Source organism: Cavia porcellus, unplaced genomic scaffold (genome assembly GCF_034190915.1).
Source record: "Cavia porcellus strain 051 isolate PalLab524CR breed Dunkin Hartley unplaced genomic scaffold, mCavPor4.1 scaffold_16, whole genome shotgun sequence".
Lineage (NCBI taxonomy): Eukaryota > Metazoa > Chordata > Mammalia > Rodentia > Caviidae > Cavia > Cavia porcellus.
The window spans coordinates 1,689,487-1,716,716 of NW_026947499.1; the positions used below are offsets into that span (position 1 = coordinate 1,689,487).

General features: G+C 58.2%; 1 protein-coding gene across 3 annotated transcripts in view; it reads left to right on the top strand.

Annotated features, from left to right (window-relative positions):
- Tmem132d (transmembrane protein 132D) overlaps positions 1-27,230 on the top strand; it is a 444,208-nt gene that overhangs the window by 72,915 nt on the left and 344,063 nt on the right. Inside the window, exon 1 of one of the 3 annotated variants that reach the window (XM_063225472.1) lies at positions 3,878-4,033. The exons of the other annotated variants lie outside the window; for them this stretch is intronic. The gene's annotated coding sequence lies outside the window, so the exon portion shown is untranslated. Of the gene's footprint in view, positions 1-3,877; positions 4,034-27,230 lie in introns of those variants that run through there. 3 annotated transcript variants of the gene reach the window in all.

The window sequence follows — 27,230 nt, forward strand, 5'->3', positions numbered from 1 at the left end:
AATTTAGTGAAATGTCACTGCAGGGGACAGCGAGGCTGCTGTCCTCAGAGGCTCCTGCTTAGAGCTGGCTTTCCGCGGCCATCGGCAGGAAGGCTGGACGCTGCGTGGACTCGGCCTCGGGGCCGTAAAGTAGAAACCGCTGTGCTCTGCTCTCTGTGGGTGGACGGGCTGGGTGGAGGGGCCGGCTCTCTCCAGGCTGCCCGAAGCAGTCCTCCTGCTGCCTGAGCTCAGAGCTGGGGACCCCGAGGTCACATGGGAGCGCTGGGGGCAGTAGCGGCTGCACAGGGCTGGACCCTGCGCCACGCTGGCCCCTCACCTGCCACCCCAGCATGTCTTGTCTCAAAGGGAGGCTGTCGCCTGGCCATCAGATGGGGGCCAGAGTCCCTGCTCACATGGCCCCTAACTCATCCCCGCCTGGGCTTGGGGTGCAGCTGCCCAGTGCCTCCTCTCTGTGTTTGACCTGCGCTCATGCTGTGCTCAGAACCTCGGTCCCCATCCCGACTCCTCCCCCCGAGTGCCTCCTTCCTCCCCAGCTATGCAGACCCCTGCTTCAGCCTGTTCTGGTCCCCCTGCTCTGGCCTGGATTGGTGACCAGGTCCCTAAGTGCAGTACCAGTGCTGGTGCTGCTGTGGGGCAGGGCAGTGTGGGGTGCTTCCAGGAGCAAAGTTGAGTTCCCAGAAGACCTCTGCATGGGTGACAGGGTCACCGGGTCCTCTGCCACCCAGAGCCATGAGGAGGCTGAGGAGCTGGGACAGGCAGACAGAGGGAAGTGGAGGCACAGGCACGCTGCTGCTCCATGGGGCCACTGGCTGCTGTGCTGTGGAAAAGACCACGCTGTCCCGAGACCCAGGGTCCCCTCCCATCCCGGTGACTGAGGGACCTGGCCCCAGCGTCACCCAGGAGTCACAGGCTGTGTTCACATAAATGGGAATCCTCACTGCAGAGCGGCTGCCTGGGGAGGGCCTGTGTGATGGCTGCCCAGGGGGACGCTGGCTTGGACCAGGCTGCCCCACACTGCAGGCTGTGAGCTCTGGAGTGCAGATGGGGACCTGTCCGCTCCAGCCCGCTGTGTCCCTGGATGCATGAGGTGCAGGTAGGACACCTGCCCGAGGAGGGCACCAGCATCCTCATCACATGGCAGGGACACTGTGTCTCCTGCGGGCCAGGGGTCATGTTGGAAGACAGCCGGGCTGGATCCTCAGCCCCAGGTCCAGGCAGAGGGCAGAGCGGGAGTCACCGGAGCTGGGGCGGCCTGCCTGGCTGGGGTTATGGCGAGAGAGGGCAGGCTGGTGTCCCTAGACCCCAGAGGACATGACTGCCAGTCCAGTCTGAAAGGAAGGAGGACAGTGTAGGGGACACTTGTCACAGAGCCCAGAGGACAGCGCACCCCTTCCTGCAGCCCCAGCCCCAGGGGAAGAGCCCCTGGGCAGAGCTGGGCTGGGAGTGTGGGTTTGCTGATCACCCGCTGATCATGGGTGCTATGGTGCTCATGTATCCTTTGGCTGCTATATTGGTGGCTGTAGTGTGTCACACGCTGTGTCCTCTGAATGCTCTCTGCAGGACACTGGACCTGGGTGGCCTTGGAAGCCCAGACTTGTCTCCCATCTCCTACCCGCTCTGTGTCTCCCTCCAGCTCCACCGGAGCCTCTGCCCGGGCCGTCCTGGCCTGGCGGCCCCTCCCTCTGTCCTCTATCCTCTGGTGTGTCACTCGCTTGTTTCCAAAGCATCTCCTGTGGTCTGTCCTCCCCGACTCTGAACTGGCGCTGTGAATACACAGCGTGTGCCTCTCTTCCACACCGCCATGTGCTCCCGCCTTGCAGGGCACCCAAATCCAGTGGGCATCAGAACGGCTCTGCTACAGAGAAGCCTGCGTGCCCTCTGCCTCCGCGAGCCGCGGGCCGTGGTGGTGCTGGGGAGTGGCTGCCGGAAATGGGAATGTGTGTCCTTCCTCCCTGCGCTCTGGGTGACCACATGCCCGGACGGGTCTGGGCTGCACAGCCTGGGCGGCCCTATCATTTGCCACCTGCGACACCATTCTGATGTTTGTGTCTTCCAAGTGGACAGCTGTGGAGTGTCCTGGGCGGACCATCCTGCCTCCTTTCCCTGCAGGGATCCTGCTCTTGGCAGAAGGGCAGATGGCAGGGTTCTGGGGTCCTGAGCAGGCGGCCTGACTTGGATGCCCTCAGAGCAGCTGCGGGGGTGACCCAGGATGGAGCCCCCGTCCACTGGAGGCTTCCTCACCGGCTGAAATCTGATTCCCGAGGAGGCCCAGCTTTCATTCCCTCACTCGCCCTCTACCTGGACCGGCTTTTTGCATGCATGGCCCAGAAGGGCCCATGAGCTGAAGCCCGCATGCAGCCCTGTCCCCCGGGGCACAAGGCTCTGAAGAAGTGCGGGCCCACAGCACCCTGGGTTCCGGGAGTCCCCGGGAGGAGCTCTCTCACTGCTCCCCACTCGCTGTTTCCCACAGGGGAGCACTTTTTCTCTGAGGTACAGAAAAGCAGAGTCAGAATTTGACTCTGGTGCTGTAAGCCGTTAATTCAGGGCCTGCGGAGGCTGGGTCAGGTGGAGGAGGGAGCTGGCCGGGGGTGTGTGCAGGGCAGGCGAGAGGAGAGGCCCCTTGGGCTCCTCAGTGGAGGCCCAGGCCACCTGGAGTCCCTCCGTTTGCTGATTAAATGGTAAGGGCTCCTCATTCAGTGCAGCTTTCTCCTCTCAGTTCTGCGTACGAGGTAATCAGATCTTCGTACTCACAGTGTGAGCTCATTGTGTATTTCCACTAGAATGCTCCTGAGTGAGGGTCCTAGCATTAAACCTAGTGAGTGTGCGTTGGACGAAATGGGGATCTGGTCTACCCCCAGGTAAGGCTGCCCGTGACATTCAAGGAACCTTGTGCTGGGCTGGAGATCTGTATAATGCTTGTGCCTCCGACCACCACCCTTGTGCCCTCGCTCTGCACCCCAAGAACCTTGCAGACTGTGTTCTGGCCCCCCTCGCCTGCGAGAGGGCGTGGATAGTCTTTGCTGGCCTCCACTGTTGTCCAGGGGAGTTCAGGGGGAATGATGGCGGGCAGTGGCTGTGTGCAGGCAGACACGGGCTTCTCTGCTGCCAACGTCCTGGCAGGGGGCAGCGGGCCCTGAGAAGTGCTAGAAGGTTCAGGGCGCCCAGCGGGCCTGCCCTGTGCCGTGGCCAGGAGGATCTCAGAGCAAGGGACCAGAATGCACAGTGGAGGGGAGGAGGGAGTTCAGGCTCCACAGAGCAGAGGGCAAGGGTCAGGGCAGGGGAGGAGGCGATGCCGGGTGCTCTTGGCAGAGGGGTTAAGGGGGGTGCAGGTGCCCCTCGCAGATTCAGGCAAGCAGCAGTGTCCCATCCCAGGAGGGATGGGCAGCCTCAGCTTCAGGCTGGGTGTCACCCTTGGGAGCCAGGGGCTGGGAAGCACTTGTCTCTTGTCAGACGGGGCAGAAGAGCTGCCATGCATCCCCAGAGAGTGTGTAGCTGCGTCACGCTGCGGTGATGACGATGGTGGTGACAGTGCTCAAGGGAGCAGATGTGTGCCCACAAACCATGCGGGTAGCACCTGGCGCATCCCTGGCTCCGTGCACACTGTGTTGTACTTGTGGGTAGCAAGGGGTCCCCTTGTAAGTGGAGAAAGGATGTATGGGGGTGTTATGGATTAAAAACAGGTGGTCAGCTTAACACCATCTGAATTAAATCAGCCTGGTGCTGAGCATAGGTGTTCCACCTGAGGAAAGTTCCCAGCATAGAGATGTGGAGAAGACAAGCCAGGTATTGTGTGTTTCTCTAAATGTTGCTGTTTGAACCGTTGGTTCTCCTGGAGGAGCTCGTCATGCTGGCTTCCCCAGTGTGAGTTAGACCACTGTCACTGGAGGAGCTCCGGACCCTGTTGGTGAGGGTGGCTGTGGTTCAGTTTGGGGGAGCTCTGGTCTTCACATTGAGCATTGCTCTCTGGCTCCGGAGGGGAAGACGTGTGCTGTTTAATCTCCAGGAGAAGCTTTTCATGCTGGCTTCCTGGCAGGTACTTGACTGTACTTATTATCAGAGGAGCTCAGGACCTCAGTGTCACTGAGGACGGCTGTGGCACTTTTCAGGACAGCCTTGGTCCTTATTTTGAGTGTGACTTCTCAGCTCCAGCGTAGAACCTTCAACCCACCAGCACAGCCCCTTCACCCCACTGGCATGGACTTTCTAGCTTCCACTGCTGACCTGTGAGCCTTCCCAGCACAGATCCTTAAAAGAGACAGGCGTGAGTCCTTCTTGTGGGGTCTGGACCTCCAGCTAGACTCGTGTGAGGCATTGTCATGGGCTCTGAGTTTTCATCTGGACTCATGCAGGACATTGCTGTGGGATGCAGGCCCTTGACTGAATATTCTGGGTCTTTAGTGTTTGTGGACAGATTTCCTGCACTTTCTTGTGTTAACTCTGGGTGACATCATAAATAATATTATAAATTCTGTGTCCTGGTTCTAATTGTTCTCTGCACAGCCCCTGACTACAGCAGAGGGGTGAGAGAATCGCTGAGTTCAGAGTCCACAGATCCTAAATCTACCCGCTGAACGCATCAACGCACGTGAGGGTTGTCGCACAGCCACAGAACAAACTTGGGGTGACTTGTACGCCTTGAGCTGGTTTTGTCAGAGCTAAACGGGAAGTATTCCGGCCACCTGAGCTGAGTCCCGCGTGGTGCTGTCCTGAGGATACTCTCTGTATCCCGCTGTTTCCTAACGCTAGAGAAGGGCGGAGCCAGGAGCCAGGCCGCCCGCTGTCCACCATCTCCCCTCATCAGTGGGTTCAGCGGAGGGACCGCGGTGCAGAGGGCACAGTGCACCGTGGCGGGTGCGGGGCACGAATGAGCCTTAGGTCCGTTCTGTCCACGCGTCTTGGCTTTTTACAGCCTGGACCTGGGCTTTCCTTCCCTTAAGCCTTCCTCCAGAAAGACAGGGCTGTGTCCCTGGGCAGGCGACGAGGCGGCAGGTGTGTGGGTATGTGCACTTTGGCCGATCTGTAGGTGACACAGTGTGTTCTGTGTGTCACTAGGACACCGCGGGAGGTGTGTGCCTTGCACACGGTGACCGTAGTGTCCTTGGAAAGGCCGTGTGCTGTCTCGGAGAGCCTGGGACCGTGCTCCTCTGCACACTGTCCTCTGGATGGCTCGGCCCCTTCTGTGGTCCCTGATTGCTGGCATTGGTCCCTTTGGGCTCTCACACTGGAAATGGAGTGACAGGCTCCAAGCTGACAAATGGCTGAGCTGTGGGGATTAAGGACAGGCAGGACTCGGTGCCTGAGGCCGGACTGTATTTCCCCAGGTTCTCAGACATGTGAAATACTGAATGCTCCGTGCGTGAGACACTACACATGTGAGTGACCCGCCTGGCGGCTTGCAGTTAGTAGGTCTTAAGCAAATACGCATTGGGTGAGGCAGCGCATGGAGAGACACCCGGCCGTGGGGATTTCACGGTCCCACGTGTTAAGTGCTGCTGCTGCAGATTTGTGAGAAACGAGCATCTCGCTCCGATTTCATACACTGGAGCTGTCTTAGCTGCTCCTCTGCGGCCGTAAACATTTCTCATCCACCGTTTCTGTTCTTATGAATGTCAGCTTGCTATTAGGCTGACTTCTTCTAATTAGCCAAGCGCTATTCTCGGAATAAATTGGATGGCTGTGATAACAGCCGACTCATTATTGAAACAGCAGAAATATGGTATCTGTTTATGTTCCCTTTGTGATTATATTCCAGAAAGTTTGTCTGCGATAGAAGTAAGTCAGTATTTTAGGAATATGTGCTAACCGTGAGAAGATCACACATGCTCATTCCAGCAAGTGCTGGAACCCAGAGCTACGTGCAGAGAGAGGTGTGAACGGTTGAATCTGTGGTCTCGGGAACCCACGGGCGGCCGAGACGCCTGTCTGCTGGCTGAGCCCTTTCTCCAAGGCGTGGGCGGCCTTGTGATTGCAAAATAGCCTTTTCTCCTGTGTCTTTTCTGTTTCGTGTTCGTTGAGGCTCTGGTGATTTTTATCTCTTTTTTTGTAAGCTCAAAGATAGAAACTGGCCTCTGCATTGCTGTGACTTTTCTGTCTCTATGAGCTTTATCTCTGTTTTGCTCTAAATAACATTTAAACTTTCTCTGGTGCACACAAGACGGAAAGTGAGCAGGGGCTGGCCGTAATGACCCTGCAGGGCCTCAGGCAGGCCTGGGGCAGCTCCAGGTTCTGCTCTAGCCGAGTTCAGCACCGGCGATAACGGAGCCGTCCACGCCCTGCAACACGCGGCCGGCAGAGCAGAGCGCTGGAGACTGACCCTTCCGCACACAGATGTCACACTGTGATGTGTCCTTTTGTGCACTGTTGTATTTTCTGACAGGGTCTCCCTCTGTATTCCAGATGCTTTGAGCTCACTGTGTAGCCCGGGTTGGCCTCAGACTCCTGGTGATCCTCCTGCCCGCTTCCCAGGTGGTGGCCTTACAGGTGTTTGCCGCCACGGCTTCCGAAGTTTCACAGAACTGAGCGCCGGATCCTCCCTCTGGCTGGGTAGTAGCCACCGCCTGGAGTCTAACGCTGTCTAACAAACGCCGTCAGTCCGTTGCTGTGCCGTGATTAATGTGCTTGTGTCTGCCTTCAGATGGTTTTACAAGCACGCGGTCGGTCTCGGGAGGGGACTCTGGCTCACAGACTGCTGGTGGCGGCTAGAGACAGAAAAACATGAGTTGCAAATTGCAGGAAATGCAAATGATTTGCAGGAGGGCAAGGAATGCCGGAGGACTGCTCCCCGGTGGCCTTGTAAAGGGGCTTTCGCTGAGCTGTGGATGAAGGGTGGGTGGCAGCGGGTGGTGTTGCCGCTGCTGGGGGCTGGTGTGGGGTGATCCAGGAGGCCGGGGCAGGGGCAGGCAGTGTCTGGTCAGCAGGGGTGGGAGGAAGCCAGTGGGAGCCCAGGACAGTGCCTCTCAGGCACTTTCTCATCCCTGGGACCCATCCCGACACCCACGGCTCTAAGGAGGAGAGGTGTGGTTTTACTTCGGCTCCGTGGGCAGACGTTTGAGTCCCCGGTCCACTGGCTCCCAGGCAGGATGGTGTGGCAGAGGGGCCTTGCAGGCAGCAACAGTCCGTGGCATGGGACAGGAAGCAGGGGTTGATCAAGGGAGGAGGAGGTCCTCACACCCTTCCAGGCCACGCCCACTGATCACCTTCACCTACAGTGCTGGAAAGCCACTAGGGGCCTCACCCAGTGAGCATGTCACCCCACAACCCACTCACCTTCCGAGGCCCCTGCTATGAGCGCGTGAGGTTTTGGGGACATCTCTATATGAACTCTGGCATGCACAGAGGACCCCACCGGGGACCTCAGGTTTATCCACTCGGCTGTGCTCAGGGAGAGGGCCGAGGCCAGGGGAGGGTTAGCAGTGGGGGACCGCGCTGTCCTGTGCTTCTCCCCAAGTCCTGTGGCCTGTGAAAATCAGGTCAAGTAGGTGAGGATGGGAGGGGCAGGGGTACATGTTTGCCATGGCCTGGGAAAGGGAGTGTGTGGTGGGGATGGGGTGTGGGTGGCACGGTGGACGGGCAGACAGCTGGGCCGAAGAGGTTTAGCAAATGGTGTGAGCCCGGCTGGTGGACACCGTGGCCATGGGGAGGAGCCTGAGGCCTCGTGGTGGTCCCTGTCCTGGGAGGGAGGCGGCAGGGAGCTGGAGGCCGGGCAGCCTGGCCCCTGCCCTGTGTGACAAGGGCAAGGGTGAGTATGGATGACCTTGAGGACCGGAGGAGCAAATGGCAGCCAGGGCCCAGGCCAGGGGTGAGCTCCGGGGAGGGCGGGGCGGGGGCACCATTGCATCCCAAGGACGATGCGGCCAGAAGTGAGCTCCCAGGGCCTGAGTCTGTGTGGGGAGAATGCTGCTGGGCAGGAAGTGGGCGGGGGAGACGCTGGGGTTGGGGTGTGGACGCTGGCTGGGGCGCCCACCTCCACCGTGCCTGTGGGGCGGGGGTCTCCCTGGGTCCTGTCTGCTCCTCAGGAAGGGAAGGGAGGGGACAGAGAGCTCCACTGAGTGGGGAGGCCCTGTGGGGTCAGGGGCCGGCCAGCCGGCATGTGAGGGTCGGTAAGGGAGGGGCTGGAGGCTCCGGGGTGCAGCCCCCACCTGGGGTGGGCAGGGCACTGAGCGCACTTACACAGGCTGCTTTTGGGGAGAGCTGGTGTCTTCGTCCTAGTGTATAATTCTGCCTAAATTAAGGTCATTTTCCCAAATGGTTTGTTTTTGTCAGTAGATTATGGACTTTTTTGCCTTAAAAGGTCAGGTAAATTTCTTGTTACATTTATGCACTGATATTGCAATTTCTTTGAATACGCTGAGCGGACTTTCCCGGCAGTTACTTTTACAACCGGTTATGACGTAAGCGGAGATGCTCCTGACTCAGCCTCCTGCTTGGATACGCTTAGCATCTCTAGTATTTAGGTTAATTCCTGTGGATTTTCAGTGGCAAATGTCAGCATTAAAAAAAAATCTTTACACTGGCCTATTTCTTTATATTGTTTGGGGCTTTTTATTTAAATCATAGTTTTGACTTTCCTTAAATGGATCTTTTGGACCTTGCTGAAGATCATGATATGTTTTTTCCCTTCTAACTGATTAGCATGCAAGTGTCTGAAGTCCCTGATTCTGGGAATGATTCCACTCAGAGAACCCCTGACTTCTGCTTACATCTTAAGCTGCTATTTAGGGACCATCTTGAACCCATTTCTGATTTATTTCCTGATGCCCAACAGAAAGAAATGCTAGCACTTTGTGACGTTTCTGTCTTAATTCTTATGAATAAAGGGAAACTGAGACTTGTCAGGACAACACCTGGTTTCAGTTTGTGTTTTTTTTTTTTTTTATTTTAATTTTTTTTTAGTTTGTGTTTTGATTGGTGTGCGTGTGCCATGCTTTGGTCCGGCGGCTGGCGCTGCCACAGCCGTGTGCTGTTCTGGTCTGTGTCCCTTCTGGGGCAGCCCTGCCCGCCCACTTGCTATGGCTGACCTTTTATTTGGGTTTCCTTTAAAGTGTAAACAGTTATTCTGTCTGCAAACACCCGTGGTGCTTTCTTTTCCTCTCCCTCTGGTTTTCGGGCTCTTCCCTTCACCATGGGCTCAGGGACCAGGGCAGGCACGAGGGGACGCCTGGGTCCCGGCCACATCCTCTCGGCCTGTGGTTCTGCTCTGCTGGCTGTGTGGACCCCAGGCCCAGGAGTCGCTTCCTGTGTCTGTGAATGGATGCTTCCCTCCTCCCCCTGCTCCTCCTCCCTCCCCTCCCCCCTCCTTCCTCCCCCGTCCCTCCTCCCTCCCCTCCCCCCTCCCTCCCCCTGTTCCTTCCCCCTCCTCCCTCCCTCCGCCCCCCATCTTCCTCCTCCTCCTCCTCCTCCTGCCGTCCCTGCTTTCCCTCAGGAGGGAGGCCGCTTTCTCATTTACCAGACATTACTTTTCCTGGCTTATCGTCACGTGCCTCCGTACCCCCCGGTTTTCCGGAAGCACCCCCTTTCTCCACAGACTCCAATCCATCAGCGCAGGCAGCAGGATCTGTCTTGCAGTTTTCTGAACATCTGTGTTTATTTTCTCTGTCTGGTTTCTAATTTTCATCATTTATATCTTCCGCTTGCATCTCCTGGATTGGGCTAAGTGGAGGCTTATCGTTTTTATGAGTGGTGTCTCCAGAGGACCCCTGTTTCCCCGTCTCCAGGGCACACGGCAGCTGCCGTCCCCTCTCTGGGCGCCCCTCCCCGTGCCCCGCTGGGCCCCAGCCCCGAGCTCCGCCGGGAGGGTCCACCAGTTTCTGGGGAGCTGGCTTCAGCCCTTATTTTCTTCCTACTTTAAAGCATATTACTGGCTGACGGTCCAAAATTTTATGCTTCCCTATGTTTTCTTCAGAGATTTATTGATCTCTCCTCTGGCCAAGTTTTCTACATGTATTTGGGCATCTGAACAAATACATTCTCTGCATGTTTTTGTTTCAGCCGTAAGACAGCCTGTTACTCGTGTTTGTATTATTTCGGCTCTCGGTGCCCCCCAGTCCCCAGGGCTCAGCCTGTGGTAAATGTTCCTAGCTCGGCCTGTGCTCCGTCCCTGGTTCCTCCTGTGTCCTCCTGTGTCAGGCCTGGACACCGTGTGACCCCCCGTGGCCGGGTCCTTTTCCTTCTCCGGAGCAGGCTGTCTCGGTCCTGCTTTCCGTCCTCCTGCTGCCCCTGCCGCCGTCCCCCCGAGGCAGAGCTCCCTTCCCTGGGGTCCTTGCCTGGTCCAGCATGTCCACTCCAGGTCCAGCCATGCGGACGCCACTGTCCCCTGGCCAGAGAAAGTCATGGAGCTCACGCAGCAGAGGGGCCAGGCGGGGTTACCTCAGACCCTGCGGCATCTGTGCCATCTCGGGGCCCTGACAAGGGCATCAGGTTCAGGCTGCACCCCGAGCTCCCCAGCTGAGAATGGGGATTGTGAATCCTGGAGTCTGGGGCTCCGAGGCCTGCAGGACGGGCTTTGTTGGCAGAGACGTGGACTTCCGTGGCTCCTCCGCGCCGGGGCCTGGGTCTCGGAGCTGCTTCTGGGTCTGCCATGGAGCTGGCAGTGCCCCTTGAGCCCCTCTGTGAGGCCGTGTGCAGGTGGCTGTCTTCTGAGGGGCGTGGCTGCCCAGCAGGGGCGCGGCGCTGGAGCGGAGGGTCGCGCAGGCTGTGCAGGAGTTGCAGCTCCTCCCGGATGTGCCTGGTGTGGGCGGAAGTGGCTCTGCCGCCTCCTGCGCCCCCAGGAAGCATCGATATCCAGGCTCGGATTGGAGCCCCACAGGTGCACCGTCTTGGGTCTGCGGTTCTAGAGCTTCCCAGAGGGCGAGCAGCTGCACACAGCCGAGGTGAAATGAGCAGGTCGTCCTTGTGCGCTCTGGGAAGTGGAGGGCGGGTTGGCCGTGTCATAAGCAGCCAGAGGAGCCTGTGTGGGTTCACAGATCGACTAGCAGAGCTCTGCAGAGAAGCCCTCAGGAGAGCTGGGTGAGTGACAGGGCAGGCGAGGGCTGTGGGTGCCGGAGGGCCAGTTCCTCGGTCAGTGGTCATTGTTACAGAGCTCTGGCGGCCATGGCCACCCTGATCCAGGGACTGAACCCAGGACCTGGGCTCTGAGCTCCCTCCCCAGTCAGCCAGCTACCCAGGTACGGCTCTCCCTCCGTGGTGAGGTTGACTGGGTTGGGTGTGAACTTGCCGTCCTCCTGCCTCAGCCTCCCAGGGAGCTGGGACCATGGGCCTGGGCCACCACGCCGGGCTGGGGCCTTCGGGCTCGGGTGCAGACCGAGAGGGAAGGTGGCGGAATTCTGGGTCTTCCTAGAACCCGTCTCGTTTCCCTTCAAAGGCAGCGTGACTTTCAGCAAACAAAACCCCCTTGGTGGTGCACGGGAGGCTCTGGTTGGGCAGGGTGCCCAGGGCCTTGCTCAGGGGACAGGGTGGCCGCCTGTCACTGGTTCCCCGTCTGGGTGCCTCACCCCGGGGCCGTGAGTGCCAAGCCGCCTCTGCTGCAGGCTTTGCCTCTGTTTGCCCCTTGGCTCTTCCCTGCTCCTGCCGCGATCCCGGGGTCAGGACTCTCGGGCTGGCCCGAGCACCCTGCCGTGTGCACCCTCTGCTCCCTTTGTGACACTGAGCTACTGTAGTGAGACTGGTGGCCCCCGAGCCCGGCCATTTCTGTGGCCTCTCCTGTTCCATTAATCACTCAGCAGAAGGCTCGCTGGTCCCTGCGGAGCTGCACTGACTGGAGTCCTGATTGTACATTTCCCATCGACACAGTGGTGTTTTCTTTAGGAGTAACTCGGCGAGAGGGTTCTAACGTTTGTCTCGAAGTATAAACAAGCACACCAAGGCCAGGATTTACAAGGAGCAAACGCTGTGCTCCTGCACCGAGACAGGAAAACGTGCTCTACAAAATAAACCACTGTGCGGACCCAGGAGTGAGGGCCAGCGGACTCAAACAGAAAGCCCAGTGTGTGTGTGCACGCGTGGGTTGTGTGTGTGTAAGAGACCCTTTGAAAGACGCAAGGTAGCCTTTTCCTGGGGAAGCAGACTTGGTTCTGTGTGTTTAAACACTGTCGTCAGAATCAGAAAGTCGGCTCCAGACGTGTGGTAGCCTTGTTGGATCACAGGGCAGGTGCGACATCTGACCGTAGGTCAGTGCTAATACGGGAATTAAGAGGGAGTTGACAGCCTCCAGGCAGGGTGTAAGGGCAGGTTAGGGGGGCACGGACACGCTCAAAGCCCGTTCCGCACACTGATCCCCACTCCCACCTGGAAGCACCCCGGGGTGGGGGCGCTGTGTATGTTACACGCGTGCTCTCCTTTGCCAGCACGAAACACAATACAGTCGATGTGCACACACACACGCACACACACAAGGAAAGTGTGAGAAACCCTGCCATCTTCATTAAATATCGCAGCAGTCCTCTGTTGTACTTCCCCAAAAAGGCCCCCGAGATGAAAAACAGGGCAAGACGACGTCGTTTTAAAAAGAAGTGCTTTTATTTTACTGGCCCAGCGACACACTGCAGATGGAATTTGCAAAGCTGTGCAACTGGGTTAGAATTTTGACTGATTTTTATAGTTCATTTATGATTAGCTCATTGATCATTAAGTACATAGTGATAAGAAACAGAAATAAGGTGGGCCTTTGCTTGAGGTAAGAGGCATTTCACAGTGGGTGGTTAGCCAATTCATAGCCCTTGGTCTGCCAGTTCCAGGAACATTTGTCTCTCATAAAGGGAACAAAAGTTGACACAGCAAACAGGTTACTAAGGTCGGGGGGATGCATACAGAACAGCATGACAATGTGGTCAGTTAATTTATAACTAATTTATAACCATGTGGTGGTGCTCCAGGTGCGTGGTTACTAGGGCGATAAGCATGGAGCATGACGTCCTCCTGCTCAGCCTCCCAAGCGCTGGCATCACAGGCATGCACCGCACACCTGGCTGTCACGATACGGTACAAGTGAAGCTGAGGGTTTACCGCACACGGGTGAAGGTGTGTGTTCACACCTGCAGTGCGCATCGGTGTCTGTGTCTTCACTGAAGGAAACATTTGGTGGCTGGGCCGCCCCGTCTTCCTGCTGCCGCTGGGATCCTTCTGGGTGCTACTAATTTTATTCTGTCTGCTTTTCTGTGTTTTCCATGCTCTGTAAGTGGAGATATAATGAATTGCAGTCAGAAAAAGAAGCCCCAGGGCTCTGTCCCCCTTTCAGTTTGACAGTGATGTTTATCCTCAGTTTCCCCTTAACCTCGTTTCCAGAAAGAACTTTGGAAATCCCTGTCCTGTTGGCGTCCCTCCCTCGGGCCCGCAGGGAGACGCCTTTCTTCCCCGCAGGGCTTGCGGGTGCTCCTGTGTGTGCTGGCACTGCCATCTTTAACCCGGTCCTTCCCGGGGTGCTGGGGACCGCTGGTTTCTCTCTGTATTCTGCACGGGGCTGAGCCAGCCGAGGCTCCCCAGAAAGTGCCTTTTGGAGAAGGAATGAGTGACCAGATGAACGAAGGTTTGTGTCGTCCCCCAGGATGACAGCAGCTGTCTGTCTGTCCCTTCCGGCCTCACCTCTCTGCTGTCCCCTGATCACATTCGTTCTGTTTTCTGGGGAGCCGTGGGGTCCAGAGGGCAGGGAGCTCGTTCCCGCTACCTGGATGGGGAGAGGAGGGGCTGACCCTTGGGGCCCCAGGCCTGGGCCGGAGACCGCTGAGCGCTCTGGTCCCCAGTGAGTGGACCCAGCAGAAGGAAGGCACCTCTTAAAAGGAGATGGCACTTGGGGGGCTGGTATTTGGGGAGTATCCTTTCCTCTGCGCTGGCCCGGCCATCCTGGAACCTGGAGGTCACTTTGGGTCCCCGTGCAGAGCGAGCCCACCTCCTGCTGTGGAGGTCAGGTGCAGCCCCGAGGGTCGGTCCACTCACCCCCTGGCTGGGCACGGGCCCATTCTCAGCTGGAAGCTGGCCCCGGGTCCATATCTTCTTCAGGGGTGCAGCCTCACGGGGTCCCACGGCTGCTCGGGTCCCCTGTCCCTGCCTGCAGCATGTGAAGGGGACGCGTCCAGCAACTTCCTGAAACACGGACCTGTGCGTGGGCTGACTTCCCAGACGCAGTTAGAATGTTTGCTTTTGAAATTCAATTTGTTTCTTTCACAGCCAAGTTTCCTGGCATCTGTGCTTAGAACCCCCGAGCTGGGCTGCAGTGGAGAGAGAGACATACGTGGTGATCGGATCTCAGAAATCACAGCCTTGCTTCTTAGACGCACGAGGGCAAGGGGCCTGGCGACCACGCGGGCCACTCAGCCTGTCCCCCCAGGACGGGACGCTGGGTCGGAGGGAAGGAGTCCAGATGGAAATGTCTCCTCTGTTACAGCGGTCAGCGTCTGGGGTGGCGGCTGCCCTCAAGCCCCTGGAGAGGCTCCCCGCCTCCGCCTCCTCCTCCTCCTCCTCCCCCTCCTCCTCCCCCTCCTCCTCATCCACCTCCTCCACCACCTCCTCCTCCTCCTCCTGCTCCTCCTCCTCATCGTCCACCTCCTCCACCTCCTCCTCCGCCTCCTCCTCCTCCTCCCCCTCCTCGTCGTCCACCTCCACCTCCTCCTCCACCTCCTCCTCCTCCTCCTGCTCCTCCTCCTCATCGTCCACCTCCTCCACCTCCTCCTCCGCCTCCTCCTCCTCCTCCCCTCCTCCCCCTCCTCCTCCTCCTCCTCTTCCTCCTCCTCCTTCTCCACCTCCTCCTCCTCCCTCCCCCTCCCTTCCCCCTCCCCCTCCTCCTCCTCAAAATAAAAAAGGGCTGGGGGCGTAGCTCCTGGGACAGCCCCCAGGCCAACCCTAGTACTGCAAGAGTAGAGAAGCACCGACATAGGATCACCTAGCTCCTTATCTTGTGGGTTTAGGACAGAAGTGTCATTGTGCTGGGTCTCCTCCGTGGCCCCAGGTTCCCAGGAGGAGGCTTGATGAGGATCACAGGGTTGGGAGAGGGGTGTGGGCTGGGTGGGGTCCCGGGGGCACCTAGGACTGGCCCAGGCACACGACACGGGCTCTGTCCTCCACCTGCCTCACCGTGGACACATGGCTCTGGGCAGTGTCTGAGGAAGGACGTGGCGCTTGGAGGCTGCGGGGGACCCAGAGCGGAACGAGGACGGGCTCTGAGACGCGAGGGTCTCGGCCCCCAGCTCTGTGGTGCCTGCTGGTGGCTCAGGGGCCAGGAGTGAGCTGCCCGGTGTCCCTAGCAATATGCAGTCCCCGCTGAGGGTCCAGGAGGAAGCTGCCACCCCTCAGAGTGAGCTGGCCGGCCACCATGGGACCTGGAGGTTCCACACGCAGAGCGAGCCCTCTTCCCGCTGCACTGTGTGCAGGTTTTGTGCAGAAATCGTGTGAGCATTGTCGTAAGTAAGAGAACTCCCCTGTTTCACCCAGGCACAGGGACGCCTGCCTCTGTCAACTCAGTGAGGCCACATCACTGGGCTAAAGGAGGAGTCATTTATGTAACTCTTAAAGCCTTTTCTATAAAAACACGGAACACACCCCCTGGTGTTTTGGGGTCTCCTGGCTGGAATGTAGATGTAATGGTGGGAACTGAAGCAGCCACTTTAGATCCAGAGATAGAACCTATATACTGTGCATTTCGGGGCTGCCAGACCGTCCAGGACTGCCTTACATTAGAGGGAAAGAAACCGAGCTGTGTCTCGTGCGAGCCGTTTTATGTTTGGGCCACTTTTAGGTGTTTTTAAACTGGCAAATGTCTATATTTACTAGATATAACACAGCGCTCTGAAAGATGCCCGAGTGCTTAAGACCCTCAAAGCTGAGGCTTTTCTGAATGGCCCAGCCTCCTGGGGGCTGCCGCAGGGACCCGGGGACACCTCAGACAGGCGGTCGTGGCCGGGCTGCAGCAGAACCACCCGGGAAGGAAGGTGGTCCCTGACAGCAGGATGTGGGCTCCAGCTCGGGACTTGGGGTTTAAGCTGTGATTCGCAGCGCAAAGTTTGACTCAGTAACAAGTCGCCATCCACTTTGTGCCCAAAATGTACTAGGGGCCCCCAGAGCCTCTGCCAGCTTCCCCTTTCAGGAGTGACCGGGCGGTCCCAGCCCAGGGCGGGGCTCTCGGGAGTCCCCGGTGGGGGGCCGTCCTGCTGCAGCACCCTGGAGTCACAGTCCCCGCTTCCGTTTCCGGTTTAAGGGTGCTAAGAGCTGCTGGATTAGTGGTCCCGCCGCCCTCTGTGCTGTTTTTCCCTGAGGTCAGGAGGCTTGCAGTGGCCTGGGGGCAGCTGTGACAGCCTTTCTGGTGACACAGTCATCCGGGTCACCTTGCTGTCTCCCGAGGGCCACAGACTCCCACACACCCACGGAGCCAGGCAGGTGGCCGGGATCCCACTGGGTGCCAGGTGGAACGGGTTGCCGTGGAGATGCCACCTGCCAGGAGGTAGCCGCCAGGTCCTCTGCCGAGGCTGCGCCAGGGTGCAGAGTCAGGGTGGCCGGTGTTCTCCCACCGGGGGAGGGTCTTCTTTCTTCGTGTTGACATTTTATTTTTGGTGGCAGAGTCAGCGCAGCGTAGGGTTGCCCAGGTGGGCTGTGCAAAGGGGGCACACAGGCCTCCCCCATCTGTTCATGGTGCCACCTGCCAGTCTTGAGGGCCTCCTGAGCTCCCTGGCACCCTGGGAACTGTACCCCCTTAGGCTGGCCTCTCCCCCCCGACCTGCGTGCTGTGACCAGGGGACCCCTGTGCGCCTGGAGCCCCACGACCCTGTCCTCCTGTCAGTACAGACGAACAGTGTTTTCGCTTGCTTTGACTCTGCCTGTTCCTGTAGCCATGACTGTGTCTTCCCTGACTCTGTAAAGGCAAAACCGTGGGCATTGGGGTGCAGGTGAGCCCGGGTGTGCTAAGGCAGAATTTCTCCCATGTGCTCTGGGCGTAGGAGAGGGCCCAAGGCCCTGGACTCTACCTGATTCCTGCCCTCTTCGTTCAGAATCAAATGGATAAAGGCAAACCCAGGAGCCAGGCGTGGTGGCTCACGCCTGTCATCCCAGCACTAGGGAGGCTGAGGCGGGAGGGTGGTTGCGAGTTCGAGACCAGCCTGGGCTACAAAGTGACCTCAAGGCCAGCCTGGACTGCACAGGGAGACCCTGTCTCAAAAAAGACAAAAAACAAACAAACAAACAAACAAACAAAAAAAAAAAAAACCAGGCAAACCCAGGTGGCTGCCGGTCAGCTAAGTGCCCTGGCCAGCTGACGGGGTTGGGCTGGGGCTGCAGGGTGGCCTCCTTCTCCTCCCCACTTGGGGTCCTGTGTGTTCACTGATGTTTTTGCTCCAGGCAACCCCTCGGACTGTGGCTGGGCTGGGACTGCGGAGCGGGGTGACATTTCCCAAACCCACGTCTGCCCGTGCTCTAAAGCTGCCGTCGATGCCCGTATGAGAATGGGCCAGCGTCTCTGGGGCTCCAGCTCGCAGCCCATGCGCCGTGGAGGCAGGCATCACTGTGTCCGCTTTTGCTCAGTCCTTTGGTGGTGGCACCTTTCTGAGCTGCTTTGTCAAGTGTAGACGCTCTTGGGTTTTAAGGTTACGGAGGAGGACTTTTTGGGCCTCTTTTTCCCTTGGGAAGCATCCGAGTCCCGGGTCTGGGGGAGGCATCATCTCCTCCTTGGCTTTGCTGGACCTCAGCTGTCATCCCTGGCCACACTGGCCTGGCCACGTGGTCCCGTTGGTACTGCACACCCAGGCCACGAGGCCTCCAGAGCTCTGGATGGCAGTGCTCTTCTGCCCTCCTAGGTGCCCCCTGGCTCCTCAAAGCTCCTGCAGCCGGATGTATGGGCTCTGTCTTCCTGGCATCATGGCCTGGGGACCTGGACTTGGAGCCCTGAGATTCTATGCAAGGAATTTGGGGCATGGCTGCCCCCTGCCAGGCTTCCAGCATATCCAGGGACTCTGTATCCTGCCCAGAGCCCTGGAGGTGGCCGCAGGAGGGAGTGGGCAGCGCCTTCCTAGGCAGCTCTTCCTGGCCTGCCTTTCCTGGCTCTTAACTTTCCTCTCTGCGTCTTGCTCCAGACTCCTGGTCACCCTTGGTGTCCGCAGTTGGGTCCAGGAGCCCCATCAGATCCTGAGTCCACTGTCGGTGCCACAGTGTTTGTGGCGACCTCTGTGCATCTTCCTGTGTCCTGGGACCATCTTAGGGTGGCTCCTGATACCCATGTCGTCCTATGTTGTGCGGGGAGGAAAGGCCAGGGCTGGCGTGTGCATGCTCCTGGGTGACGCAGCCCTGCTGGGTCGGCACTGTGGCAGGTGGGGGCCCAGGGAGAGTGGCTCACAGGGCGGCTGGGGAGCGGGCGTCTGTGTGAGGCCTGAGGGCCCAGCGGGGCACACCTGTACCCCATGTTGCTTGTGTGGATTCTGAATCCTGTGCGGCAGGCAGGAAAGTCCAACTTTGCTCTTCTAGAAATTCCTGGAATTTTTTTCCCAGATATTTTTGGTCAGAGTTGTTGAATCTGCTAATGCAAATTCTGAAAGTGCAGGAGCCGGCTGGGCTCTGGGATGTGGAATAACTCATGCATTTAAACGTCTGTGGAGGGCTGCACAGGCCTTGGTGTTTCCTTTCTTGTTTTTTTTTTGTAGAGACAGGGTCTGTGTCTGTGCACTTCAGGCTGGCCTGACTTCACTCTGCAGCCCAGGCTGGCCTCAGCCTCCCCAGTGCTGGAATCACAGGTGTGCCCCTCCACGCACCACGAGGCCTGGACTTTTAAGTCCAGAGTCCAGAGTCAAGGCTTGGCCTTTAGTTCTGAGATCCGCTTGCTGACCCTGCGGAGGCTCCGAGGCCTGCGGAGGCCGAGTCTGGCTGGGGGCCGCGGGGGGGGGGGGGTGAGCCATAGACAGGGCAGAGGAGGAATCTCGGGAGGAGTGAGTGGCTTCACCGTCCTGGGGGCAGAGCAGCCCAGAGGACGGATGGGCGCGGGCGGCAGGGCGCACTTGGAGCTGGGCCGGGGTAATTGCCTTTTGTTGAACCTGATGGATTTTAAGTGTTTCTTTGCCTGCACCTGCTGAGTATCTCGCCATTGTGGATGAGTGTGTCTGTCTTTTTTCAATTAACTTGTCAGTCTGCCCTGATTTTTCAGCGTGCAAGGAAAGCGTTTTACGTTCCTCTCAATTGCGGGGACAGATGTGCCAGGTGATTTGTGAAGGGCCAGGCGTGGGTCTGTGGCGTCGTCCTGGCTCCCGTCGGCGCTTTGCAGACCTGCGGAACGATTTCCGTGTGCCCTCGGATCTCAGCAAAGGGCGGGCAGTGAGGCGGCTTTACCAGGCGCCAGATCTCGCGCTGCCCCATGGAGGATGAGGAGGGCTGAGCCCAGGGCTGCTCCCCGGAGAGCCTCTGCCTTTGCGCTGAGTGGCGCCCGAGCCCTTTGGGTTTTGTTTCTTGAGATGAGGTGTCACCAAGTCACAGATAAGGTGCTCAAGCAGGGCCTGGACTTGTGGCGATCCTCCTTGTCAGCCTCCCAGAGTGCTGGGATCCTAACCAAGCACCACCACACCCAGTCCCGCCTGGCTTGGTAGAGGAGCTGTCCATGGTGCTACCTGCTCTATGGGAACCCCGAAGTTCAGAATCCTGGCTCCTTGTCCTGAAAGGAAGCTGTGGCGTCCTCACACAGAAGGTGGCGGGCGTCTGGGACTCTGTCTCCGGATTACTCACCCAGGCTGCTGTGGGTGCTGCTTCCTCCCACGCCACTAAGGTCCTCTGCTCTCCCTGCTGAGCCAGCGGGGGTCATGGCACAAGACCCCCCAGCACCACTGAGTTCATTGTGCAGTGAGGATGCCCTGAAGGTGCTGGTCCTGGTTCTCCACAGCTGCTCACCTGGGCTCCTGTCCACAGGAGGCTGATGTGACCCACCGTGGCCGGAGGGGCCCAGCCAAGTCACGTGCCAGGGGAGACCCTCTGGGGCTCCTCAGGGGCTCTCTAGTCTGAATGCCGTAGGAGGCAGCTTGCCAGGGTTGGGGTTAGGGTATGAAGACAGCGACCCGGGGCTCCCTCCTCTGTGTCCCCAGGTGGGAGAGTTGGCGGCTGGCTGTCCCTGCTACGTAGTGATGGACAGAATCTGTGCCTTCTGTGCAGCAGAGCAAACAGTTTGTGATAGGAACTGCTGATCTTGGAGTGTGTTACACTAGAGATGTTCCCCTGCCCTCCCCTCCCTCCCCTCCCCTCCCCCTGCCCTCCCCTCCCTCCCCTCCCTCCCCTCCCCTCCCCCCTTCCCTCCTACTCCCCTCCCCTGCCCTCCCCTCCCTCCCCTCCCTCCCCTCCCCTCCCCCCTTCCTCCAGTCCGTCCCCCTCCCTTCCTTGTCTCTCCCCCCTCCTCTCTGCTCCTCTCCCCCACCTGTCAGTGAAGGCAGACACGATGGAGACAGAGAGCCGTGACTTTAATTCCATTCATTAGCAGCGAGGATAACATGACGCTTGGGTTTAGCAGCCAGATCTCTAATCTCATCGATTTTCCTCAGTATTTGGTAGACTATTATAGCTGAGACTATTCAAATAAGATTTTGAAAAACGAGCGGAGTCGTCGTCTAATCTGCTTAGCTTGTTCAGTAATCACCGATCAATACCGCGCGTCACTGGCCATAGAAACGCTTGATTCCCCGACCGATGGCCGTTAGGACCGTCAGGCGGCAGGTTCCCCCCTTGCCAGTGCTCTGGGTTGCAGGCGCGGTGTGGTGGTGTGTTCCAGTGTGCGCACACCAGACCCGGCCTTGAGAAACGACCTTCTGGGGTAGGTGTGGGTAGGTGTGCCTGGAGCCGGGCTGACCGCTCCCACTGCCTGGGCACCGAGAGGGGCATTTTTCACGCTGATTCTTAGGTATTTTCTTTTACTACTCTTTTTATTTTATTCTCCTTGGACTATTTTGTCCATAGTAGCAGTTTCCAGACTTTTTGCGTCTAGGGTGGAGCTGTAAATTTGTATCCGTGAAAGTGCACAAGCTACTCGTAGGCAGTGATCAGAGGGAATTTTGACAGCCAGGGCCAGAAAACGTGATGAGCCTGGTGAGATCCTGGGGAGCCGAGGAGCAGGACCCGGAGGGGCGGTGTGGGGCCCGGCCCCCTGTGAGCAGGACTGCAGCCGCGGCTCCGTGGACCCTGCAGCGCGCGTGAGCTCCGGGCTGCCCTCCAGAGCCCTGCCCGGGTCCCGGGTGTCTGGGGGACCAGCTGCGGGGCAACGCTCAGCACACACGGGGCATAGCTGGCAGATCCACGCAGCACAGGCGCGGCACCCTCTCCTACCCTGTTATCACCGTCTTAATGTTCATGTTCGGGGATTTTAGTTTTTTGAGTCCCTTAAATCTCTTTTTAATTGTGTCGCAGAGTGCAGGACATTTGTTTCAGGATTTCCCAGTATTTTATATTACGTGTAAAGCGCTTATGAAAATTCGTGGAGAGAGCAGTATTTCAGACACAGGATACATTTTTCTTCCTGGGAATTGTGTTTGTACAGCTAGTGCAATAATATTTATTTCTGCTCACGTGGTGCCAGCATCAAGGAAAAATAGTTTCCATGTCCATAAAAGAGAAGGATCACGCTATTATAAACGAGCAATCTGTAAAGAAGGTGACTTTGGGGGGGCACATTGCTCTTTAAAGGGACAGTGATAAACACAATTTGTTTTTAAATTGTCGCCAATAAGAAAAGAAGGCGGTTTTGCTCAGGTGCGGCAGGAGCGAGCCTGGGACCCATCACCCATTCCTCAGCTTGTTTGGGGGGCCCCTGCCCCAAATGATGGGGTCCCTCAGGGACCAGCCTTGGATTCCAGCAAGTGTCCTGGCCGATCCCCGCGTGGAGCTCTGTACGCCCGTGACCCGGGTTGTGAACGGTGGCCCCGGATCCTGTGGTTCAGACAGGACCTTTGTAATACGATCGCAGCATTAGAAAAGTGACACGTGATTGATTACTCCAGAAATTAGAAAATTAAACGAGCACAAATAAGTAACGGACACTGTGGTGAGTTCTGCAGCCGCATCCACGGCCTCACCTGACTGCCCCCACTGACGTGGATCATCCGTGAGGAGGTGTGTCGTGTGACACGTCCTGCCTCCTGTGGCGTCTTATGTGGTATCCAGGAGTCCCATCCGGGCTGCCGTGTCTGCCGAAGCCTTGGCCTAATTAACAACTGGGCTTTCTACCAGCCATATTGTTTACACAAGGACACAGAGTCCAGTAAGTCAGTCAGCCTCAGAGTCCTGTGCTCCTGCTCAAAGACGTGACCCTGTCGGATGTCTGTGTGTGCGTAGTGTGACCCTGTGCCCGTCCAGTGTTGCCTGGTGCCCCATCCTTGGCACCACCGTGCCCTCATTTATGGAACCATCGGCCTTTCTCAGCAGTTGGATAGTGATGCTGCCTGCAGGAATGGGCGTGGGCACCCGCGCTCCCACCTTGCTGGGATGATTTGGTGGGAGACTGTGCGGGCTGTCACAAGGGGCCGCGGGGAGCGCGGCTCTTTCTCCCGTGTGGGGTTTGGTAATGTCCAGGCTGCCACATGAGTTCCCCTTGAACTTTATTTATTTATTTTTAAATTTTATTTTGAAAGTGGTAAAATACAACAGAACAAGTCAGAATAAAGCCAACTAAGATCGTACAGTGAAACTGGTACAGAACAGTAGGTTACTGGGATAACAGTAATACGTATCACAGTATATTTTGTTATCTTTATAATAGTTGTTCTTTCAATCATGTATATCAAAATGAGATGAAATATAGAACACTATAGAACTTATCAAAACAGAATATTGAATAGAGCAGTACCATTAATCAGAACAGAGCAAAACAGTAATAAAAATATTTGCCTTCAAAGAGATGGTAGAAGGAAATCCCCCTTATTTGCTATGGTCAACCTCCCAGGAGATGCTCAGATTTCTGGTTCCCATTTGCTAACGGGGACGGGGCGGGGTGGGGGGACAGAAGAAGCGGGGTAGGGGAAGTGGGATGTTTGACTCTGGGCCGTGCACCTGTAGGTTCACTATTGCTTAGCAGGGAAGCAGGCTGGTTGTTTGGTTTCCCAGCGTCCTAAGTTCCGACATGGCCTCCCCTTGAACTGTAACAGTTTCAGCGTTTGCCTCTCCGACCCTTCTGGACCTTGACTTTTACTTCTGCTGTCCCACCGCACCGAGGCTGGCCGGCCGTTCTCAGCTGTCACACGGCAGCAGGATGGCAGCGATGTGTCTCCTTCTGTGACTGCTGGGGTGACCGCCACTTACACACTCTGGCTCTGCTCTCTCCTGCCCCCCCCCCCGCCCCGTCTTTGAATGCAGTTGCGGCAGAGAAGCAGCATCATTTGTTTGGAGTCGGAAACGGGTTGGTGGTGTCTGCAGCTGAGGCTGCCTTCCTGTGATTGCTCAAACCAGCTTCCCCCACTTTAGACTTTAGGCCTTCTTAATTCATTTGTACGTGTTGCCTGAAACAGACCGGCCGGGCTGGGAATGAAATTCCGAATTATTAAATTGTTTTCCACGTTTTATTAATGGGCAGCGGAGAGCTCTCTTTGGCGGTGAGCTGTGTAGGTGAGTGATGGAGGATCGGGGTCAGGCAGAGCTGGTTTGGGCTGAGTCTGCAGACTGCAGGGCTGGGCAGCGCAAGGCCGCCTCTCGCAGAGGCCCGGGAGGAGCCACCGGGCAATGCCCCTGTGCCCAGACCACAGTGCGCTCGGTGGGTGGGTGGGTGGTGAAGGCTCAAAGCTGGGGTGGGAGCGAGGTTCCCAGAGGAGGTGCAGGTGATGAGTCCTGAGGGCCTGGGGTTGGTGGACCAGGGCCACGGCCCCGAGCGAGCGGGAACACAGAAAGGCAAGGGACAGGGGACGGGGCTTCAGGCGTGCTGTGTCCCATCTGTGACACCTTCATTCTGGCAGGACGGACTCGGGCGGCAGCAACAGTGGGGCGAGGTGGCCACGGAAGTCACTCCTGGGGCGTGGCCGTGGCTCTCAGTGGCCGGCCAGCATGTCCTTTCCGGGGAAGAGTGATGGTGTCTTCGCTAAGTTGTTTAAACGCCAGGAGGTGAGGTCAGAACATGCAGCGGGTGTTTCCAGCTCAGAGAGTTTTGTCGCAGTCGCAGACGTGGTGCCCCGACCCTCTCAGGAGCCTCCCACGCCCCGGGCTGCACACACTCCGGTGCCCAGCTCTGGGGCCCTCTTTCCCGGGTGTCGCTCCAGCACTGTCCTGGCCGCCTCGATGCCTGGAACTGATTTGCAGTTCCTTCCCTTGCGGGGAGAGCGGAAGTCGCATGGTGTCGGATCTGGTGAATGACGAGGTGGAGACCCCGCGTCAAGTTTTTGGGGCTGCCTTTCCCTGCACTCAGTGGTGCTCGGCGGCAGCAGCGTTCACCGTGTTTTTGATCACACCACTTGGGACACGCAGGAAAGGAGACTCCAGAGTGCTGCTGAAAGTGGCCGGAGTGGTGGCACCAGTGTGTTGGACGCCAGGGGGTCCTCGGCAGTGTGTCTTTGACATCATCGGGTTTTTGTTTGTCTTTTTGAGACAGTGTTGCTGTGTAGGCCAGTCTGGCTTTGAACTCATGGCAGTCCTCCTGCCTCAGCCTCCTGCGTGCTGGGATTACGGGTGTGCACCGCCACGCCCGGCTGGTGTCATCAGTTTTTAGATTTAAACTCTCACTGCATACTTTACTCGCCCTTGGCCCTTGTCCTTACTCTGGGTCAGCCCGTGTGCTGTGGGGCCCCCTGGCCTCTCCCCTGGCCCCCTCCCCTGACCCCTCCCCCGACCCCTCCCCGGGGTTCTTCCTCACCCTTGGTAGGACTCAGGAGAGGCTCAGGAAGGTGCACTGCTGGGTCCTGGGTGACATGGGCTGGTTGCCGTCCATCCAAGGTGCGTGTCCTGTCCTGTCCCCTTGTCCTGCAGGGCCATGGTGCTGGACCTCGTGGCTGCAGCAGCAGCACAGGGCACCAGGCTGTGCACTGCAGACCCGTGGCTGTGGTGCTGTCGCCCAGCTGGGGCTGTCCCTAGAGGGAGCAGGGCCATGGTGACTCCGGGTCAGGAGGAGGCCGGGCAGCCTGGCTAGGTCAGAGGAGAGGAGGCTGCCCTGCAGGCATGGGGGCTCCAGGGAAGGCCGGGACCTGTTCCGGAGCCGCTGCCCCCCTCACGTCCCAGGTCCCTTCATGGCTGACCCGAGTCACTTGACCACTTCTTTTCAAGCTTCTGGCACAGCCTCAGCCCCACCCCTCAGGCTGCCACCTCATGGCTGTTCCAGTCCACCCAGCAGGGCCCCCCTGCCCCCCTGCCTGGCTGGCAGTGCACCTCCCTCCATCCTGGTCCTGTCCCCCTCAGGCCTCAGAAGCGCAGCCTCGTGTGGCTGGATGGTGGCTGCTCGGGGCACACAGCAGGCACTGGGTCCCTGGGTGCCAGGCAGGAGTGAGGAGCTGTGGACTTGGGCAGGGACGATGCCTCCTGCAGGCAGAACCGAATGTCCTGGCAGATGAATTAGAATATAAGAAAAATACTAGATCCGAGATTCTGAGTGCTTGAAGGAAGAGTTTAGTTTATTTCCATCCTGGTTTTAGGTGCTTCCTGTGCTGGTGGATTATTCCAGACTTCTGGTCTCACGATGCTTCATAGTCACGTCTGTGCCCTCGGTCAGGGTGCAAGGACGTGGGGGACGGTGGGAGCTTCTCCTGCAGCACCTTCCCAGGGTCACTGCCTCCTGGGTGGACACTGACTTTTCAGTGTTTCAAACATGCTGTGTACAAAGTTGATGCAGAAGCCGGTGTGGTGACACATGCCTATAATCCCGGCACTTGGGAAGCTGAGGCAGGAGGATTGCTGCAAGTTCAAGGCCAGCCTGGACTACATGGAAAAACCCTGGAAACAGAGAGAGAGACAGAGACAGACAGACAGAGAGAGGCGGGGAGAGAAGGGGAGGGGTGGGGGAGGAGAAACAGGAGACCTGGAGGCAGCATCGTGGGCCACGCCTGTGGTCAGAGCCCAGCCCTGCTGCGTGGCTGTTGCTGCTGGGCAGATGTGGACGGGCAGCGGTTTGGTGCTCCTCCTCGGTTTGCTCCACAGAGTCAGCAGTGCTCTATCAGGAAAGGCGCTGGAAACGCGCATGGCTGCTGGGGGCGGGAGGGGCAGTTTGCAGTGCTTCTCCCGGGAGGCCACGGAGTGGCCGGTGTCTCATCAGGCAGGGACTGAAGTCCCAGAACATGCCTCTCCCAGGACCCAGGGAGCTCCCGCTGCCCCGCCCTCCTCCCTCTCTCTGGGGCCTGCCCTGCCCCTTTCTTTTCAGACTTGATCCTCAGGTCCCCAGTGTAGGACCCTCGCCCATAACAAGAGCCCCAGGAAGGGGCTTCCTCGGGGGACACCGGAGGCGGAGCTGTCACCTCCTGAGAGCCCCAGTCCCCCCCTCCCCCCAGTCTAGGTCCTCGCTCTGCTCTCTGGCTGTGGGCGGGTGGAACCCTGGTCACACCATGTCCCTGGGCCACCCTCACTGGGACCACTAGGATGACTGCTACCCCAGCCTGGCTGTCTCTGCTTCCGAGGTGTTCAAGCCAGCCTGGGCTGCACAGGGAACCCTGCCTCGGAGACACACATGCACAGACACACACAGACATAAACACGCACGCACGCACGCACGCACACACAGACATGCGCGGACACACGAGGTTCCCAGGAGCGCTGCTGAACTCCTTTATTTAATGCAGGGCACTGCCCTGATTCCCTGACACCAGGCGACAGCTCTGAGCGAGGGCATCTTCCTGTGGACATGGAAGCCGCTGCCCTGGGCACAGTTCTGGTTGCAGCACCCCAAGAGCACTGCGTGCCCCGACTTTAGTCCTTGGCAGGGCCTTGAGGCTCCTTCACCTTCCTGGGTGGATGAAGGACCAGGTCATCCGTTACAGAATCAGCAGGGCCGCGTCCAGAGATCTGATAGCTTTGATAGCTTTGAAGAAGGCAGCAAACACATGGACGGGAAAAGCCCTGGATCTGAGAGCCACCGAGGTTCAGAACCAGCGCGTTCCTCTGTCCTGTGAAATAGCCTCACCACGGGCACGCCCAGCACCTGACCAGGGCCCCTGGGCGTCCAAGTGCCCGTGGGAGGCCGGGGGAGCCCGTGTCACACAGAGGAGGCCGGGGAGCCCGTGTCACACAGTGGAGGCCACCGGGGGAGCCTGTCCTGCAGGGTCTGCATCTCCTCTGTGTCTCTGCCCCTCGGCAGCGTGGGTCCCAGAGTCCTGTCGTCCACTGGTGAGTCTGTGGGA